Source organism: Gossypium hirsutum, chromosome A02 (assembly GCF_007990345.1).
Source record: "Gossypium hirsutum isolate 1008001.06 chromosome A02, Gossypium_hirsutum_v2.1, whole genome shotgun sequence".
Lineage (NCBI taxonomy): Eukaryota > Viridiplantae > Streptophyta > Magnoliopsida > Malvales > Malvaceae > Gossypium > Gossypium hirsutum.
Genome location: NC_053425.1, coordinates 96,104,082 through 96,111,351, shown reverse-complemented (window position 1 = coordinate 96,111,351; position 7,270 = coordinate 96,104,082). Strand labels below are relative to the sequence as shown.

Here is a 7,270-nt window from a genome sequence, read left to right as displayed (position 1 = left end):
TAACATAGAGGAAGTAGACGATACTTGAGCTGATAACGAAGTGAGAGCATCAACTTCATGAACTCCAGCTACTCGTCTACTTGAAGTTGTTCAATTTGTTGGCCATTGATAGTTATTACTTGCGATCCTCTCGATGATCTCACAAGCCTCATTATAAGACTTAGACAAAATTGCACCATTCACAGAAGCATCTATCGTCAATCTTGTATGTGCATTGAGACCATTATAGAATGTCTCCAATTGGATACAATGAGGAATCCCATGATGAGGAAACTTACAAAGTAACTCCTTGAATCGCTCCCAAGCCTCATACAAAGACTCGTCATCCAATTTTTGGAAAGTTGTGATCTCGTTCCTCAATCTAGCATTCTTGCTAGGCGGGAAATACTTAATTAAAAATCTCTCTGCTAATTCTTGCCATATAGATATGGAACTTAGTGGCAATGAATTGAGCCATGCTCAAGCTCGATCTCACAGTGAGTACAAAAACAACTTTAACCTCAGTGTGTCTTCAGTCACACTGGCTATCTTCAATGAATCACTCACCTCTGTTAACAATCAAAGGTGGAGAAGTGGATCTTCCATGGGAATATCACTAAATTGGCCCACCGTTTGTAGCATTTGAAACATCACTAGTTTCAATTCGAATTGGGTTGCCTCAATATCCGGCCTTCTAATCCTGGATTTAACTCATTGAAAAGTGGCACAGCATATTGTCTGATACATCGATCCCTATCATCGGCAATGAGGCTGGGGTTTCATACATGTGCAGCTTTATTACCTTGGTCTTGATTTTGATTTCCATGGTCCATCTCGTTCTGTCTTTGAGCTGTTCATTCACATCTTTTTTGTCTAAAAGTTCGTTCAATTTCAGGGTCTACTGGGAGTAAATCGATAATCCGATCTATGCTCATAAACACCTAAAAATAAAATCACAAAATTAAAAAAATATAAGTTAGTAATGTTAGAAATAACCAAATAGAATATAAATAATTTCACAAAAAATGACTATGGCAACAGTTGACAATCCCCGACAACGGTGCCAAAAACTTGTAACGCTCGGGTTTGTGCAGGTGTACACAGTCGTTATCAAATAATAAGTAAGTATCGAGTTATCGTCTCTACAGGGATTGTATTTGTGCTAAGTCACTTAATTTGTAAAATTATATTAGCAATTTTATAAATAAAAACAATATAATTGAGAAGTGATGAAAAATTAAGTATATGAAACTAAATGCAATGATCTCTAATGCAATTTATCCTAAGTATGCAAACTATATGAATGAAATAGATTTTAGAAGAATTAACACAATAAGCAACAATTATAACGTAAATAAGCTACGACAATTACTTTAATTAAACTCAAATTATTATCAATTTAATTAAACTCAAATTATTATCAACATGCTTATCAATATTCGGAAAACATTAGATGGCAACTCAATCTTTCATGAGTTTGGAAACTACATAAGGTCCTTTCGAAATCCTTTACTTAGTAAATATGCATTTTACTGATCCTTATTTACTAAGGGTTTCTTAGTATTCATGTGAGACGTGTTAGATTTTAAACAGTTTAATCACACAAATCTAAAAACTATGCTAATAACAGAGCCTGGTTAGGGTTGTTATGCAACCTGCAATATAATCAGGTTAGGATCTAAATTGAGCATGCACATTTCAATTATGCATCCATTAGCCGTCGTCTGGTTAGGATCGTTTAGCTAATTCAGGTGTATTTCAATCATGTATGAACGAAATACAGACTTGATTTTAATTGAAAACATGATCGATTCAGGCACAAACATTATAAACATGAATCAAATAATTATTATTCAATCAAAATAATCATCCTAGCTTAAATAAAATTAACATTGTTGTAAACATGAACAGTAAACACATAGAAAGCATTCTTGAATTAAGTTAAAGAAAAGAAAGATTAAACCCAAATCAAAGTGGTTGTCACCCAAGACTCTGATTGACGAGGGCTCTTTCAGTCCTTCACTTCGCTCCTTTGCTGATGGCTCTCTGAGGTGGCCGACCAAGGGCTCTTTAAGAGGATAATTTGCTAAAAATATTTATGCAATGATGATAGGCATGAGGGCCAAGAGAGTTGAGAGAGGAGAGAATAATGAATGAGTGAGGAATGATTGAGGGATAAGGGATGAGGGATGATTAGAAAAGTGAGAAATGGGGTCTTATTTATAGGTGAGGCAAGGGAGCTAGTTTGCTAAAAATATGAGTGTCCATCTTTTGTAAATTCATCCAAAGGTGGCTGACCATGATTTGTGGAAATGTTGCTGATTTTTGTTTGATTTAAGTGCCACAACATCATCAGGATTAGGACTCAGTCAATTGCAAATCTCCAAGTAAATCTCCGATTTCTTCAACTCTTCAAGGACCTTGTGTAATTAAACCAAAATTTGATTTATGAACATTCACATGCAGCTGAATTTTGGGTTGATTTGGTCCTCCATTTGGATAGTTTTGTAATCAACATAAAGCTCTCTGACTTGTCCTGCAATAGTAGATAATTTAGAGGACCAAAGAATGTAAATTAACCACTTTAATTAATCAATTTACTTCATTAATTAAAACCCAATTTATTAATAAAACATATTAAAATAAATTATTAAATATAACTTTATATTTTATTATTTAATTTAATCATGCATGGCCCATTTTATAGCTTGAAAATATAATATGCTCAAATTAATATAAAGGAAGCCATTTTTTGCATGAAAATTATATAATAAAGCATAAAATCACATTTTAAAAATTTTCATGTCCCAATTTCATATTTTCATATATTTCATTAATTTATTAAGCAATTACTTGGTTTTAACAACAAATCTAATTAAAAAGGTGACAAATTATAAAATCCTGTATATTTTTCAGTTTACAACGAGCTAAGTCGATATACAAATAAATGTGTTTTGAATTGAATTATTATTATTTATATGCTTTTGAACAATGATAAATGATTATATGAGTTGAGTGTGAGATATCCGAGAAAGTATCGACAAAGTTTCGATGTCCAAGAAGTCTCGTATGAACCATAGGAATAGTTAGGATACATATATCATGACATAGGATCCGATATATGTTTTCGTGTAAGACCACGTCTGGGACATCGGCATCTTATTTGATCTCGTGAAGACCCTGTCTGAGACAGTGGCATCAATATTGATTACATGTAAAACCACGTCTGGGATGTTTGCATTGTTCGAGTTTTTCGAGCAATCCAAGTATCCTTATTGATTCTGAATGGTTCAACTGGCATTCCGAGAAACAAATGATTATATGAAATGTGTATCCGATTCAGGTGCGTTTAAAATTGTATATCATATTTGATGTTGAAAGGTTATATCATATTTGATCAAGTGATTATATGTGACAAAAGTATGAGAAAATATGCTATATGTGTAAATGAATGGGGAATATGTGAAATGTATTTAAGCTATGTGGTTTTTGATTGCATGTGGTTAAGGAGTATATGTATGTTACAATGCTTATATGTTTATGTTGTTACGTCTATTTATATATGGCTTATTAAGCTTTTGAAAGCTTACTTTGTGTGTCTTTAAACTGTTTCATAAATATCAAAGCTACCGAAAGCTCGGGGATCATTGAGAAACATCACCACACTATCGAACTCTATTTTGGTATCTTTTGAAAGTGTAAATATTGAAGTATGGCATGTATAGGCTAGAAGTATGTGAATATGTTTTGTAATGTGCATATCATGCCATGTGATATTGCTAGATTATGGTCAAACTTATGGTTTGAATTTGGTATATGATATGTAATGCAATGTTGCTATTATGAGGTGTTTTTGGTTGGCAAAAAGAAATGGTCAATTTGGTAAGTTTTTGGTATATGTTTGATTGTGGTTTTGGTAAGAATTTGGCATAAGAATGAATGAGTTAAATTGATATTACAAATCATATGTTTTGGTATGTCTTTGACTTATGAATGTTATGTTTTGATTTGTAAATTATGAATGAAATAGGTTGATGAAAATATGATATGAATGATGTATGATTTGGGTTTGAAATTGGTTGAAAATATGATACTTTAGATGCCTATTTGATGCTTGTAGGGAGGACTCTTAATGGGTGGCAATTTGGCCTTGCAAATGGCCTTTTTTTGCCCACACGGGCAGAGACACAGGTACGTGTCTCCACCATGTTGCTCGAGGGAAATTTCGAAATGAGCTTGGGCAGACCACATGGTCGTATACACGGGCGTGTGGTCAGCCGTGTGGCCAAGTCAATAGCCTCCCTAATTTTCACACGGCCTGGCAAACGGGCGTGTCTTGTGGCCGTGTGGACAAGTCAATATGTATGCCCTGTTTTGACACGGCCTAGACACACGGGCGTGTCTAAAGCCGTGTGAGGCACACGGCCTGTTGATATGGGCGTGTGACCTATAAAACTTTGAAAAATGTTTAAGTTTTGTAAATTTTTTTATAAACTTAGTTTAGTTCCAACCCCTTTCTAATGCATGCTTAAGGTCTCGATGACCTATATAAGGGACTCTGTATTGATGTATGATTATGATGCTATGATGATGGTGAAATGAATTGTAAATGTTTTGATAAGTCTGGTAACGCTTTTAACCCTCTTTCGAAGACGGATACAGGTTAGGGGTGTTACATTTGGTTGGTATCAAAGCTACGATTTAGTCGATTCTAGGACTAACGTAACGTATGTGTGTAACAGCCTGATTTTGGGCCTAGTCGAAACAGTGGTTTCAGAACCATTATTCTAAGGCTGGATAAATTATTTTTAATGTTATTTTATGTGTTATAGCATGATTATATGAATGCATGAAAATTTTGGTGAAATAATTTTAGCGATTCCTTGCTTAATTTTGAAAAAGGACCAAATCGCATAAAGTGCGAAAGTTTCGTGCTACTAGCTAAAGGTGTCAAGTAGCTATATAACATTAAATTAGGGATCTTTATTGAGTAAATAAACCATAAATATGTTAGTGGTTGATCAAGGAGACAAAAATATTGTAGGGTCAAAGTTAGGTGAAATATTGGTGACTAATTTGACTAGTAATATAATAAAATAAAGAAAAAGAGGTATCATCTTTCATCATCATTCTTCCCCACCGAAAATACCAGCAAAGAGGGGGTTTTGAAAGCTCAAAAATATCAGCAACTTATATCCCTTACAAGGAAGTGATTTTGATGGCCTTTCTTGATAGTTTTTTTTACTTTTGGGAAACTTGTAGCATAATCTAGCTAATGAGGGGACTATTTTGCAAAATGGTTGAAAGTCTAGGGTTTTTCCATGAGAGTATTCATGTTTTTTTCTGAATTTTTATGGAAGAAAATGAATCTTGGTTGTTAAATAAACAACTTTTATGAAAGGATTTTCATCAAAACACCTAATATGGACCATTTTCTAAAGTTTGTTAAATTGGATGGGAATTGTGTGAAATAATCGGAATTTTGAGTTGCTACATGAGTAATAAAGGTTGGGCTAGGCTTGGCTAATGAGAAAATTTGATAAAAATCGTTTTACGAGCCTAGGGGCAATATCATAATTTTTATGAAAGTCTAGGGGCAAAATGGTTATTTTGCAAAATTATAAATTGTGAAACACTTAATTTAATATGATGATTAAATTATTAAATTTTATTATTTTAGATCAAGAAAATTGATATTCGGGATTAAATCTAGAAAGTACGTGATTTAGGATAAAAAGGGAATAATTAGTCGTTTTTGCATTCGAGGTAAGTCCGTACGACTAAATAAGCATATTATCTATGTTATTGTTAATATACTTGAAATCCATCTTGCTATGATTGTATTGAATTATATGTTGATGATATTGAGTATCAGAAAGTGATGCTAAATGTTAATAACATTTATGTGATGATTGGATACATTGGAAATTTGATGGAATATGATATTCCATTAAAACGAGTAAGATGTGCATAAATATTACAAACTTATCGTTATTATACATTTAATGATTGATTTAGCATAAAATGTTTGAATATGGCTATGAGTAATGTATGATGAGATTAATACGGGAAACTTCCGGTTGAACCGTAGGAATAGATCGGATATTCATGCCATGATGCTAGGGAGATATGAGAGCTAGTGTAAGACCATGTCTGGGACATGGCATCAACTTGATATGTGTCAATGTAAGACCATGACTGGGACACAGCATCGGCGCCGATAGATGAGAGTTAGTGTAAGACCATGTCTGGGACATGGGGTCGGCTTGATATGTGTCAGTGTAAGACCATGTCTGAGACATGGCATCGGCCTTGATATACGAGAGTCAATGTAAGACCATGTCTGGGACATGGCGTCGACTTTGATGTGTGAGCCAATGTAAGACCATGTCCGGGACATGGCATTGGCACCTTACCCTATGCTTGAGGCTTATTGAATATCCTGTAGTATTCTAAATAGTTCAACGGGAAATCTACAGTTTATGTAAGAATAAAAGAGGTTATGACCATGATATGAATGATAGAGGTACTTACATGAAATTCATGAAATGCATGCTCAATGTATGTTGTATGATTAGTAAGGAATGAAAATGAGTAAGCTATGTTTATGATCATGTTGAAAGGGTACAGGTATGTACTAAAAATTCGTGAGCGATGAGCTCGATGTATATTGGACTTTTGGTAAGAATGTAAATGAGTAAGTCATACCTATGAGAATGACTTTGTGACGACCTTGTAAATATTAGGTCGATACCTATGGTGTATAATTATGTGGTAAATTGGATGGATGATTGTGTGTGAGGCTTTTAGGTCAAATTAAATTGGGACATGATATGTTTATCCCTTCACCTTGTGGCCTAATAAATATGAAAAGAAATATTGATTGGCATGAAAGCCTATTTAAACATAATTATGAAAGGGTAAAATTAGCATTGAAACAGTTTTGGACAGCAGCAGCAGTTCGACTTCGAAAATCAACCAAAAATTGTGGAAAATGAATTAGAGGCTAAATAAAATATGAAATTAAAGCTTATTGAGTGTAGTTTCATATAAAAGAAACGTTGTAAGCAAAAGAAGTTCATATTATGAGATATTTTAATTTTTGTGAGACAGAGTTTTTCGAAATCCTCTCTTCTGATTTGGGAAAATCATTAAAAATTGTACAAAAATAATTATGGGTTATAATTTATAGAATCATTTTCAAAAGAAACAAAAGGGAACATCATCTGAATCTCGTATGAGAAGAAAATTAATTTTTAGTGAAGAGGGGTCGGAACTGTCGAACAGCGAA

At 33.6% G+C, this 7,270-nt stretch overlaps 1 non-coding gene across 1 annotated transcript; it reads left to right on the top strand.

Annotated features, from left to right (window-relative positions):
* The first annotated feature begins 256 nt into the window (after positions 1 to 256).
* LOC121217026 (small nucleolar RNA R71) lies at positions 257 to 363 on the top strand. The gene has a single exon (XR_005913236.1). It is a non-coding gene; the product is annotated as a small nucleolar RNA R71 (small nucleolar RNA).
* Positions 364 to 7,270: the final 6,907 nt, after the last annotated feature.